The sequence below is a fragment of the Marmota marmota genome, unplaced genomic scaffold, assembly GCF_001458135.2.
Source record: "Marmota marmota marmota unplaced genomic scaffold, marMar, whole genome shotgun sequence".
Taxonomy (NCBI): domain Eukaryota; kingdom Metazoa; phylum Chordata; class Mammalia; order Rodentia; family Sciuridae; genus Marmota; species Marmota marmota.
In genome coordinates, this window is record NW_026000226.1 from 259,933 (window position 1) to 273,637 (window position 13,705).

The window sequence follows — 13,705 nt, forward strand, 5'->3', positions numbered from 1 at the left end:
CTCCTCCTCCTCCTCCTCCTTCTCCTCCTCCTTCTCCTCTTCTTCCTCCTCCTGCTCCTCTTCCAGCTTCTCTTCTTTCTTCTCCTTCAGCTTCTCCTCCTTCTCGTCCTCCTCCTTCTCCTCCTCTTCCTTCTCCGCCTCCTCCTTCTCCTCCTCCCCCTCCTCCTCCTTTTCCTTCTCCTCCTCCCCCTCCTCCTCCTTCTCCTGCTCCTCCTCCTCTAGGTGGATCTTGCCTTTTTCTTGCTGTTCCTGGGCCCTGCGCTCAGCTTCCTTAGACGCACCAACAGGGCAGCGAGCAGGTGTCACGGGCCCCTCAGCTTGGTGGATGAGCTGAGGAACTGAAGGCAGGAGGCGTGGCCTGCGGCCAGGAGGGGTAACCCTTACTGCTGTCAAGGGTCCCAACATGCGCCAGTTCTTCCGGGACCCCCCAGGACACGGGCAGCAGGATCCCCCGAGAGAGGAGCGGGCCTCTGTCCCTGCCAGCAGCAGGAGGCCCCCGAGGTCGGGGATCCTGGGGGAAACGCCTGCTGGCAGGGCTGAGGGGAGAGGCAGGTGCAGCGGGGTGGTCCCTGTGAGGAGAGGGAGCCTCCCTGGCGAGGCGGAGGGGAGTGTGATGGCCCAAGAGGGCCCTGCAGCGCAGCCTGCGACCGAACTTGGTCAAAAGACTGCCCATGGAGGGCACCTGGGGCTCGTCACTAGGCAGAAGTCCCACACTAGTCCAACGCTAGTCAGCACAGAGCAGCTGGGCTGAGAAGCCAGCTCCTCCTTCGACCAAAGGCTGAACTGGAGTTTAGCCTTTGTGACGTGTGGCTGGAACCTGTGACGCAGAAAGGACTTGAGCCAAGACGGTTGGTCAAAGGAAGGCTCCAGGGTGAAGAGACCCCCACCCCCACTTGGTCTGAGCTCAGGCTCCTCCAGACTCTGCGCTGCTTCTTCTCCCACCCACCACACAGTTATTCTCACCCTCCAGAGGGTCATTCTGAGGCTGCTTTCCTTTGGGTTACTTAGGCAGTCATTCCACTTGGCTCCAAAAATATCTCCATGGTTCTACTGGACATGACTGTAGCCATCCAGAGTCTAACCACCATCAGTTGCCCCCAGATAGCTCTAGTCAATTTTTCCTCCATAGTTCCCACCATACTATCAAGTTAGAAAACCATTACAGTGGTCCCTGGAACTGTCCCACAGAATCCTTGAGCTAGTAATGGTGCCTGACTGTGATGTTGCTTCAGGTAAAATATGTATATTTTCTTTGGGAAGAGTTCCCTTTCATCCTGACCAAAGCATATACACATCCTTCTCTCTACACCACATTGAAGGTGTGCAGTGTTCTTCCTGTTGCCTAGCATTGCATTTTCCAGAGATCTCAGTCCATGTTTGGCTGACTGCATTGCTCTGGGGCTAAGATGATGCAGAACGTTTCATGTCTCAGAGGTGTCTGTCCATGGGCAGCCAGCTCCATTGCCCTGGGCCAGAGGTGGAGCAGAACATTAGGGCACAAGGACATTTTGAAAGGCAGCTGCTCACCTCATGGCAGCCACAAAGCAGAGAGTAAGAAAGAGCAAATGGCAAGATTTATCTCCAGGAGTTTGCTACTAGTGGCCTAGTTTGCTACTTGTGGAGCCAGCTTTACTGCAACTTCTCTGGCCAAACTCGAGTTTACCCTCTGCTACCTGCTATTCATTTTCACAGAAATCTGGATAAATGCTGCTAGCAATATCCATACCACTGGATGAAATTGAAATATTCATGCTGCATTGAAATTTTTTCCACTAGAATATTTAAGACATCACCTCTAAATTCAGCCACACAGTGTCAGGACATGTGTAAAATGTAAAATGACAATGAATTTGCTAGAATGTAACATGAATGCCCTCTCGTCCCACTTCCAATAGAGTACTCCTTCTCCTCAGCAACCTCATGAGCACTGTCTTTAGTATTGATAGTCCTTTTGCATTCTGGCCTTCTGAGCCTCCACCAAAATCACACCCAAAGCTCTGCTTACCATGGTGAAAGCTTTTCCAGATGGCATCTCTCAACTTTTGAAAATTCTACCCCAAATTCCAAAAGGACCTAGACATTATTAAACCACATGGTCAGATTAGTCACAGTAAGGAACTCATCTCTTGGTAACCCTTTCTAGTCTAGTTAGCTTTTTTTGCCACTATGATCAAAAGACAATACAATTCCTCGTACGCTCATTGGGACATTCTGACACCACTGTTCCATGCTCCAGAATAGGCCCCAGTAAAGCCTCTTGCATATGAATTTAAAATTTTTTTTAAGTTATACATAACAGTAGAATGCATTTTGATACCTTATAGGTACATGGAGTATAACTTCCCACATTTTGGTTGTACATGATATGGATTTACACTGGTCATGTATTCATATATGAACATAGGAAAATTATGTCTGGTTCATTCTATTTTTCCTTTTCTCATCCTTTCTCCACTTTTCTCATCCCTTCTCCCTTCCCTTCATTCCTCTTTGTCTAATCCAATAAACTTCTATTCCCCTTCCCCTTATTGTTAGCATCTGCATATCCAAGAACATCGACCTTTGGTTTTTTGGAATTGGTTTATTTCATTTAGCATGATAGTCTCCAGTTCCATCCATTTACCAGCAAATGTCATGATTTTATTCTTTATGGTTGAGTAATATTCCATTGTGTAAATATAACCCATTTCCTTTATCCATTCATCTGTTGAAGGGCACCTATGTTGCTTCCATAGCTTAGCTATTGTGAATTGAGTTCTGAAAATATTGATATGGCTGCATCACTATGGTATGACGATTTTAAGTATTTGGGGTATATGTCAAGGAGTGGGATAACTAGGTCTACTGATGATTCCATTCCAAGTTCTCTGAGGAATCTCTGTACTGCTTTCCAGAGTGATTCTACCAATTTGCATCCTCACCAGCAATGTATAAGTGTATACCTTTTCTCCCAACATCCTTGCCAATATTTACTGTTCTTTACATTCTTGATAATTGCCATCATGACTAGAGTGAGATGAAATCTCAGTGTAGTTTTAATTTGAATTTCTCTAATTGCTAGAGATGTTGAACACTTTTTCATATATTTGTTGAACGATCATATTTCTTCTGGGAAGTATCTGATTGGGTTATTTGGGTTTTTTGGGGGGGGTGTTTTTTTAGTTCTTTCTATATTCTGGAGATTAATGTTCTATCTTGCCAATGGTTTACTTATTTGTTCCTCATTTCTGTCTTGGATAGAGTGGGCTGAGCTGGTTTCACCAAGAGATGGTGACGCCAAGAGATGCTGGGCTACAGGACATCTCAGGGTCAACTCCAGAACTCCTGTGTGATCCTGCCCCCAATGGAATGCACTTCAGAAGTTCACACTGCTCCACTGGAGGTTTTCAGCTGCTGCAGAGGAGAAGACCAGACTCTCCACTGCAGGCTGATCCTCAAGTCTGCAAAGAGATTGTGCAAGTAGGGATCCCAGATTTCCATTTCAGCTTTAGAGCTGGCCTATTGGAAGAATCCATATGACAAAGTGACAGAAACAATCACAGGACAGACAGGTACCTCTAGGAAGGTAGCATCCCCACCCAAAAGTTCTAGATCCTGAAATCACAAGATTCTTCTACTGACACATAGAGGAGGAGACCTTCTCATACCCCCACCACACCCAAAACTTGGATTTCATGTCACTGATCAAGACTTAGAGCTGCATAAGGAAGCAGCCCTCCAGCACACCAAGGGTCCTGAGCGCTACCCAAGCCCTCTAGAATTGAAGTGATGGGCAACCTTCCTGCTCCCTACTGCTGCCATAGGGATGGCTGGGGGATGGACCCCAGTGCCCTCATGGGCCAGGCTCTGCCAGGCTCCACCCCAATCTGGTGGGTGCTCTGCTGTGTCACTGCCAACCTGTCTGGGAGGCCAGCTGGCCGCCAGGTGGACAGCAGACTGGGCCCGTGCAGCCACTCCAGAAGCTCTGAGGTCCAGGCCAGAGGAGTTCAGAGGCTTCCATGCTGCAGCTGGCCTGCAACAGAGCCTAGGCAAGAAGGTAGGGACACCATGTTCTCCCTCAAGTCACCCAGACCCACCTCCAGGGCCTACCTCCTGCCGCCGCCACAGACTGAATACAAGATCAATTCGGAACCAAAGATTAAAAAACTGGAGCCAGAACTTTCGCCAGGAGAAATTGTTTTAAATAAAGTCAGCTTTTATAAGAAAATGCATTGCAACATACACAAGTCAGTAGGATTTGTGGGGAAAGCTGATATGCAGTAACTTCAAAATCTCCTTTATTATGGATGACCCAATAGCATTATAGAAATTGCATTATAGAAAACTTCTTCTTGGAGAACATGATGACCCTTTAACATGTATTGAACAAAATATCACATAAATGACCATAAGAGGTAGCAGAAAGTCCCAGGTCCCAACAAGAAATCAAAACAGGGTTTATTGTAAAGATTTCAGAATTGTTAGATTTTTGCTTTGATGAATTAGGTCCTGAAAGTGCCCAAAAGGTATGCCTTGCAATAGCTCATGATTCTTCCCAGCCAACAGACCTCCAGCTACTCTTTGCATTTGAATAAGTTGGGCGAAAAATACCACAATTCAGCTAACAAATTAATGGAATACCCTCAATAGGTGGAGGAGGAGGAGGTAGTGGAGCTAGTGGTGGCAGCAGCCAGAGAACCCCACTACTTGAAACTTACTCACATTGGGACAGAGAAATCAAGAGGACTGGTGCTCTCAGGTGGAGAGTCTGTTCTGTGAATGAGGGTTACAGGAGATCGACTTGCCTTCCAGAGTACTTTGTAGCGCCAAGTTCTTTAGCAGACCAACATCTGAAAATCTTTTCGCATTCTTTTGTTGGAAGAAGCATGTCACTCTGCTATTAAAGCCACTCAATGGCAGTGCTCTTGTGTGAATAGCCCTCATTAAAGATGTGTTGCAGCAGAGAAAACTGACCAGAGGATTTGTTATGCAATAACTAAAACTCATCCACAGAGAAGTTATGTTTACAACTCAGGTTTGGATAAGATCTTGCCTAATGTTCAAGAAATACAGGCGACATTTGTAAAACTTAAGCAACTATGCATTCATGAACCTTTTGAAGAAATGTAGAGAAATGGCTATCTTCACTAGAAAATACTCTGTGGTTAGAATATGTCGGGGCTTTTCTTAAATATTTAGCAGAACTTGTGTACATGCTAGAAAGCAAACATCTCTCTATAATACTACAAGAGGAGGAGGGAAGAGACTTAAGTTGTCTTATAGCTTCTCATGTTCAAGTGATGCTGAATCCATATTTTAGGATAATTACTGGATTTCAGAGTCTGCTACAGAAGGAGTGGCCCATGGCAGGATTTCAGTTCCTAAACAGATGCAACCATTTGAGGAGATCAGAAAAAGAGTCTCCCTTATTTTTGCTGTTCTTGAATGCCATGTGGCAACTGTTAGAACAGTACCCAGCAGCCTTTGAGTTTTCTGAGACTTACTTAGCAGTGCTTTGTGACAGAATCCAGTTCTCACTGTTCAGCACCTTCCTGTTCCACTTTCCTCATCAACAGGTGAAACAAAGCACAGAAATTGTTATAAGCAAAAATATCCAATTGGGTGATGAAAAGGGCTTAAAATTCCCTTCAGTTTGGTCTCCTCAGTTCACAGCAAAGGACCGCACACTTTCCCACAACCCCTTCTACAATGGAAAGAGCACGCCTTGCATACAGAATGGCTCTATCAAGTCCTTTAAACAAATGAAGAAAAGCTACAGCTCCACACTAAGAGGAATGCCATCTTCCATAAAGAATGGAATCATCAGTGACCAAGAATTAGTGCCCAGGAGAATTAACTCATTAACTAAAGCCACTTAAGCACACCGACAGCCAGAACAGTGATATGGAGCAATATTTTAGAGAGTAGTTTTCCAAACCAGCTGACCTGCACAGGGTTATTCTGCCACATCTCTGGAACCCACAAAAACCTGTGGAAACTGTGCTACTTCTGCTGGATCCCTGAGGCTCAGAACAAAATTGGGGGGGCCATCACTGCCTTTCACAAGCTCTCCCTTCTGGCTCATGAAGTGGATGTGCTCAGTAGAATACAGCAGTGCAGCCCCTGAGAAGCCTTCTATGCAGAGCTGGACCTACTTCAGAGCTAGTGGCCCTCATGACAACTAAGGGACATCAGAGTTTCTCTCCTCTTCCTTCCCATGTTTCCTGCAGGAAATCTGTGCAGATGAGGTATTTTAGGAACACCAGTAAGCAAACTGTAAAGTCGGGCCAAAATGGGGTTCTCTACCAAGACACTTGCAAATGAAGACTAAAATGTAGTATTTTCTGAACATTTTGAGGCAAGCTCTAAAATTTTCCCTCTGAATCAAAATTGTTAACTTAGGCATTTAAAAACTCTGATAACTTTATATGTAAAAATAATAGATGAAATTTGCTCTAATATTTAAAAATATGTTGAACCATTCTCCCTTCACAGTTATCGTAAGAGAAATATAATTTTATTTTTTATGTTCTCTTTCTATCATTATAGTTCTGGCTCATTTTAGGTGATGTGCAGACAAAGCTTCTCCGTTCTTATAACTATGATCAAACTAATCAGGTTTTCTTTACTATATTTATTTTGTCTGCATCCATTTTTCCTATCTACTAAAGCTGACCTGAAACTGATCAGATTAGCAACTTAAAGAAGTAGAGATCAGGAAAGTTAAGAAATTAGTATTTAGTATATTTCCAGGAACATCCAGTAAAACCCACAACAAACTTCAGTAGGTATTCCTGTATTTTTTTTTGGGGGGGGGGAGGGTCACATTCTGTTTTTCTAATTGAGCTTACATGAGCTCAATTCATTCATTGTTTTGAGGCTAAATTTGTTATTTTAGATCACCTTGTTTGGTCCTTAGATGACTGTGTTTCAAAATCATGAGTTTGCTTTTAACTCCACAAGACTAACTTTAAATTATGTGCACTGTAACCTTAAAGTATCACTGTAGATAATAAAACTGAGAGGTGCCTTTGACTTAAGATATGAATAACAGAGAAAAATCTCATTCACTTTTTAAAATTAGGGGGTTAAAATACCACTGCATACTGAACATAGGTTTTTCATACTAAGCTCCATAACAGTAGCCAGGAGTTCTCAAAGCCATATTTCTGTCCTTTTGAAAATCACTGAGGACACAGCAGCTGTGGGGTGCTGATCCTGAGAAGTTCCACAGGCCCCCAGCCCTATCTCTGGCAGGCTGGTGCCTAGACGGGAGAGCGCTGTCTGCATAGACCACAGGGCCTGTTGGAGGCATCCCGGCTTCCCTGTCAGCATTCCGGGCCTGGTGAAGTGTGGCTGGCAGACACTCCATGGAAATAACTAGTGAGGTCGCAAGTCAGGGCACCTGCACAGGAGTTCTTCTCCTAAAGTTCTTAATGCTTAGGAGAAAGAAAAGTGTACTTCTCTCAAAATACTGCTGTTCTAACAAATAAAGAAGCACTCCCTCACAGCCCTTCCTGACTTCTGACAGCAATATTAAGAGAAGACCAATAAGTTTGAAAAGGTGTTTTCCTGATCTGAAACTCACTCATTTTCAAACTATGACAAGAATCTAGCCAGCTTTGCAAGATCCAAGCTTTAAGCTCCTTATAATGGTGGCACTGGTAGTGACATTTGGTGCCATTCCCCCCACACATAATCACCACACCCCCACTATTTAAAGGATACACATATTAAAATCTCACTGTTAGAATCCTTAAACTGCCATCATAAGATTTTGAAAATTTTTATAGTAAAGTATCTAGTTAGCTTATTTCCTTTCCTAAAACATTTTTTTTTCTTTTTCAGGATATTTTTACCTGTATGTAAACTAAAGAGCTATTTCTAATTTAATTGTTTGCCTATTAAATATTGTTTGATAATGTTTCTGAATTTAATAGGACAGAAGTTTTTAAAAATGACTTAGGAAATTCATCATTTTGCAGAGTAACCCTACATTTTTAAAGCTAATTTGTTGCCTAACAAACAAGGGCTATTTTCAAAATATACAAATAGTATTATTGTCATTAAACTCTTTATAGCCTTTGAATAGAAACCAGTCCTAACCCCCTTAAAACACCACAGCATTTTCTGCCATTGAAATTTTAATAATTTCCCCTTTGCCACTAAGCTGATTTTTTACCATTACAAATTGTTCTAAATTTATTTTTTTGGATTGATCATCTATTTCTGTACAATTTTCTTTCCTCATACATTTATTTCATTTCCCTTAGGCTTTGTTTTTTGTAAATTTATAAGTTTAAAAAGATTAGATACTACTAATAATGTCTCAAAATAGAAAAATGCATATTTTGTAGGATAATCAAATGTAGTAAAATATGGGTTTTTGTTTTATTTTTACTGAGTAGTTGTTATCATCATGATTGTGCCACAGTTCATTGTGCATATTATGAAAACCACCTATTAACAGCCTTAAATATGGGTCATTATAAAGCTGCTTGGCATCTCTGCCAACTAAAATGACACTGTGGTGACAGAAGTAGCAAGCACGGCTGCATGCAGTGTACCAAAGGGAGCCAACACCCCTAGTCTCCATGGCCCTGTGGAGCCTGTGCTGTCAGAATTCAGGCAAAGGACAGATGGGATGGACTTCCTAGTGTTGGACTTCAAGACATACTGGGTCTTACTGTTTTATGATGGGAACCAATTTTAAAATGAAAATTGTCTAACATTATTTAAGGAAAGGATACTAATTTGTACTAACAGGGTGAAAACGGCTCAACACTTCCTTTAACAATGTCTGCTTGCTGTAGCAGTAACCTCAAGTAGTTAAAACTCGACTTAGAAAACAAAAACCTTTGTGCCTAAGACTGATGAATTGAAGACGCCCCTCCTATACTGATTGGATCCTGTGTTGATGTCATTCCTCTAAGCCCTCACTCCATCTCTTTCCATAGAAGAGGAAGAAAGCAAAAATGAAAGTTCTGTTTTATCTCCTGGAAGACTGGAACCCAAAGGCTAAACATGTCTTCAATTTCCTCACATATTCATGTGAAGAAAAAACGACAAATTAGCCAGTGAGTACAGCTGGAAACCACAAAATTTAGGGAATAAAATATTATTTTTGTTCCTTGATATCCTTTTCTCTTTCCTGACACAATCAGAGGAATGCACAGAAGCAGCCAAACCTGGTCTGCACATTTATTCCTCTTTTCAGAGTATCCCAGACAAATGCGCCTCAATAGGAACTGACATTTCAAGAGAATGAGTTAATTCATGTATGAATCATTTATGTTTTTTCCTGCAATATGTAACTCATTATATTCTTTCAATGCAAAATATCCAGAGTCTCAGATGTCACACTCTGGGCTGGGCATCTTGGGCACATTGGGAAGATGAAAGTTTCCCTACGCGTGTTTCTGACCTGAACATCTGTGTCCAGAAAAGCAGGTGTGGAAAAATGTCCATCTGGAGCTGTTCTGCTGAAATACACTAAGTGGGAAGGGCTCCAAGGTTCTGTCTCTGTTCAGGCTGCAGAGCTGAGCAGAAAGGGGATGCGAGTGCCTTTCTCAGGTAATTGGGTCTGCCAACCAGCAAGTGGCACTAGACATCCCAGTACCTGCTGGGTTTGGGGTCTTTCTGATAGACTCATCCATGCTTCTTCTTGGGGACTCTCCCCCATTAGCAATATAGATACTGTCCAAGTTGAGAAACTCAGGCTCTTAGCACACCCTAGCATCACTTCTACACACCATCCATGGATCCCATGTATCTCAAGTTCAGGAAGTAGGGTTTTCTGTCAAAAAGCAAACTTAGATGACCACAAGGTCTCCTGTAACCATATGTACTATTCTTGCCTCCCTCCCCCATGCACACAAACACATGCTTCTCAACTTGGTCTTTAGGTATAACTGACAAGCCATCATTGCATATGTTTAAGGTGTACTACTTGATGTTTTATATATGGATACATTGTGAAATGATTACCAGCAATGTATTATCATGCTCATCATCTCATGCATTTATGATTTTTTCTAGAGGGTTGGAATTAAGAAACTTAAGATCTTCCCTCTGTGCACATTTTAAGAATATGATGCAGACATTTTGCCCAGAGTCACCATGCTGCACACTAGATATGTAGAACTTATTCAACTCACAGAACTAAAACCCCACACCCACTGAAAAATTACACCTCGATTTCCCCCACAGCAACAAACACAGCTATAGCCTGCCTGTGGCCACCACCACCAAGGACACTTGAATGCCTTCCCCTAGGAACCACTAGGTGATGATGTCATGATCTTCAAGGGGTAAACATATTCCTCAGTTCCAGGGTGCTCTTGGCCATGCATTTATGAGTATATGAATGGCAGTGGGCATTTCTGCAAGGAAAATCATAACGGATGCGTAGATAAGTGAACTGTAAAATGCATTTTGACTCCACCAGGATGTCCCCTGAAGAGAATTTCACTGGGATGCAGAAATACTAATTGAAACCCAGAGAGCATTTCACAACTGTTCTGGCCTGAGTAGGGTGATCATCAGTGTACTTCTTCAGTGTTACTAGATTGAAGAACCACTGCTCCTTGTGAGCAGGTTCATTTCATGTCGCACACAAAGCACTGAGGATATCAAGTGGAGGGCATCTGATTGAGCCTAGTAAGTGCACTCGCGGCTCTCTGCAAGTCCTCCAGCAGGTCTGCGCTGAGCCCCTAGGCACTGCAGCAGGGCTCAGGCTTGGCTCTGCAAGCTGTGCAGCACCTTAGTCTGGAAGGGTCCAGTCGGCCTGGCAGGCATCAATGGCACACCCATGAGGGCAAGTAAGGCCTCAGGTGGTGATGGTGGCTGTACTGAAGCTCTCTGCCGCTCATGAGCACCAGGCTGCTCTAGCCACCGCTGTTCGCACTGCTTGTGTCCAGATGCCAGCCGCGGTTTATCCTCCAGGCACCCGCGCTGCGTGATTAGACATGGGAGGGTCCAGTAAGTAGGGGAAGCCAGGTGCCAGAGTCCGCGAAGTCAGGCTCTGGGGTCCCACCGCTGGTAACACCGCCTCAGCTAAGCAGCCAGCATCAACACATCGCCTGGGTTCAATCCCCAGCACCAGGCCAAAAAAAAAAAAAAAAATTTAAATTAAATTAAAAATAAATAGGCTCTGTTTTAAAATGGCATGATTATATATATGAAAAAAAAAAACCCTTAAATCTATACATACAAAAAAGGAAAACTACTAGAACTAATAAGTGAGTTTAGGAAAGTCAAGAATTCAAGGTTGGGCTGGGGATGTGACTCAAGCGGTAGCGCGCTCGCCTGGCATGCGCAGGGCGCTGGGTTCGAGCCTCAGCACCACATAAAAATGAAATAAAGATACTGTGTGTCCACCTACAACTAAAAAATAAATATTAAAAAAAATAATAATAAAAGATAAAATATTTAAAAGACTCTCTAAAAAAAAAAAGAATTCAAGGTCAATATACAAAAATTGTATTTTTGTTTCCTACTAGATAAGCAACTAGATGTTGACATTGAAAAAATTAGAATATACAATATAATTTTAAAATTGAATAAATTTTAACCAGGCACAATAGCTTATGTCTGTAATCCTATAAAATTGGGAGGCTGAGGCAGGAGGATCACAATTTCAAGGCAAGACGATCACAAGTTCAATGCCAGCCTCAGCAATTTAGCAAGACCCAGTCTCAAAATAAATAAAAAGGACTGGGGATGTAGTTCAGTATTAAAGCACCCTTGAATTCAATCCTCAGTACTAAATAAATAAATAATTGTATAAATTTAGAAAAACAGGTGTATACTGAACACTGAAAACTATAAGACATTTTATAGAATTTAGAGACTGAAAAAGTTGAAGAAAACTACTGTGTTCATAGATTGGAAGACTCATTACTATTTCTTCTTTTTTTCTCTCTCTCTCTTTTCTGTTTGTTATTGTTGTATTTATTTTGTTTTGTTTTTGTGTACTAGGGATTGAACCTAGGGGGCACTTAACCACTGGGCCACATCCCCAGCCTATTTTTATTGTTTATTTTGAGACAGGGTCTCACTAAGTTGTTTAGGGCTTTGCTAAGCTACTGAGGCTAGATTTGAACTTGTGATCCTCCTATCTCAATCTCTTGAGTATCTGGGATTACAAGCATGCACCACCAAGCCTAGCTAGAACTTTACAATTCAATTATAAGAGAGCAAATGACCTTTTATTTTCCTTCATGGGCAAAAGATTTGGACTCTTTATGAAAGAAGGTATATAAATTGCCAATAAACACATGAAAAGGTATAATTTGTCTTTAGGCAAAGGCAAATTTAAACTTCACTGAGATATCACTATACACCTACTAGAAAAGCTATAATTTAACAAATATTAGCAAAGATGTAGATAGAATGAAAGTCTTCATTTTTTGTTTCTTTGGGGTTTTTAAAAAATTTTTTTAGTTGTTGACAGATCTTTATTTTTTTAAATTTATTTATACATGGTACTGAGAATTGAACCCAGTGTCTCACAAATGCCAGGCAAGTGTGCTATAGCCAAGCCCCAGCCCCAGCCCCTTGTTTCTTTTGTTTTGAGATAGAGTCTCACTATGTAGCCAAGGCTAGCCTCAATCTCAAAATCCTGTCTCAGCCTCCAGAGTAGTAGTACTGCAGTACTTGCTACTGCACCTGGCTCAAATGGACTTTTATTTTATTTTTATTTTGGTACTAGGGATTGAACCCTGGGGTGCTCTACCATTGAGCTATACCCCAGCCATTTTTGTTTTTTATTTTGAGATGGAGTCTCACTAAATTGCTGAGGCTCAGTCAGATTTGTGATTCTCCTGCCTCAGCCTCCTGAGCCTGAGATTACAGGTACACACTACCTCACTGGGCTCAAATGGAAACATTGCTGGTAGGAATGTAAAATGATTCAACTGCTTTGCAAAATAGTTTGAAAATGGTTTTGTTTTTTTTTAATAAGTTAAACATTGACATATAACTATCTGACCAGTTCTATATATTGACCAAGACAAGTGAAAAATATGTCCATACCCAGATGTGCAATTTTAACATTAACAGCAGGGTTTTTTTTTTTTTTTCATAATAATCCAAAACTGGAAACCTAATGTCCATCATTAGGTGAATGAATGAACAGACTGTGGTCCATATGCGAGGCCCTAAGTTCAATCCTCAGCACCACATAAAAATAAATAAAATATTTATTTTTAATATAAGCAGTATAAAGAGTAAAAGAGAATAAAATCATGGCATTTGCAGGTAAATGGATGGAGTTAGAGAAGATAATGCTAAGTGAAGTTAGCCCATCCCAAAAAAACAAATGCCAAATGTTTTCTTTGATATAAGGAGGCTGATTCATAGTGGGGTAGGGAGAGGGAGCATGGGAAGAATAGATGAACTCTAGATAGGGGTGGGAGGAGAAGAGAGGGGGCATGGGGTTATCAATGATGGTGGAATGTGATGATCATTATTATACAAAGTATAGGTATGAAGACATGAATTGGTGTGAATATACTATGTATACAACCAGAGATATGAAAAATTGTGCTCTATATATGTAATAAGAATTGTAATACATTCTACTGTCATATATAAATTTAAAAATTCTCCATAATAAATAAATAAATAAATAAAGGTATTGTGTCCAAAATAAAAACATAAATCTTTAAAAAAAAACTTTTTTGTTTCAAAAGACATAGCCAAGAAAGTGAAGACAACCCATAGA

The 13,705-nt window shown here is 41.6% G+C and overlaps 1 pseudogene; it reads left to right on the forward strand.

Annotated features, from left to right (window-relative positions):
• Positions 1-3,244: 3,244 nt before the first annotated feature.
• On the forward strand, positions 3,245-6,460 carry LOC107160919 (annotated as a pseudogene).
• Positions 6,461-13,705: the final 7,245 nt, after the last annotated feature.